Source organism: Rutidosis leptorrhynchoides, chromosome 11, assembly GCF_046630445.1.
Source record: "Rutidosis leptorrhynchoides isolate AG116_Rl617_1_P2 chromosome 11, CSIRO_AGI_Rlap_v1, whole genome shotgun sequence".
NCBI lineage: Eukaryota > Viridiplantae > Streptophyta > Magnoliopsida > Asterales > Asteraceae > Rutidosis > Rutidosis leptorrhynchoides.
The window spans coordinates 356,722,744-356,723,512 of NC_092343.1; positions in this window are offsets into that span (position 1 = coordinate 356,722,744).

Here is a 769-nt window from a genome sequence, read left to right on the forward strand (position 1 = left end):
TATTGTTACCTCGGAAAGGACATAAATTGAGAAACAACCGAAAATATTAGAATTCATTTAAAATGGAATAGAGGACAATAAAAAGGCAAATAAAGGAAAATAAAAGCCAAGTGTGGGAAAACTTTACCAAGTTCTTTAAAACTTATATCACATATTTTGTACAAAGATACTTTTTTTTTGGACAATATTAACCATTTTACCCGGAAAATTGTAATATATTTGAAAGAAAGAAGGATCTACACGATGAATAAATTCCATCATTAAAAGGAAGTAAAGTCTTCTGAAAAAGACACGCGCTTCTTGATTTAGGTCAGGAAGTTGTCGTCCAGACCAGCTGTAGGTTGACGAAAAATCTTGAAAAGTTTTCTAGAAAATCAGCTGGAAATCCACATACCTCAGCATCAAACAGGGTCGCCAAGTGGTCAGACTTATCCTAACCATGAGAGGATCTGTCTCGTAAAATGGGGAGGACACCGTGCAAATTAGCTTGATAAGACTAATGAATCAGACCCCCAGAAAGGATAATCTCCTTAAAGATTAAAAATCAGCTTTTAAGCCTGATATTACTCAATCCTTGAGATTGACTTTAAAGATTGAGAATTACAAACTCATGGAATTCGATGATATCTAAACTCGAGCTTAAACGAGAAAATATTTTGATCAAAATTACAAACCGATTTGTTTTCTGAAAACCCATTTTCAATGCGTTCATTACCATTGAACGTAAAATCCTAGGAATTCACCTGGAATTCATTAGGTCACCTGAACC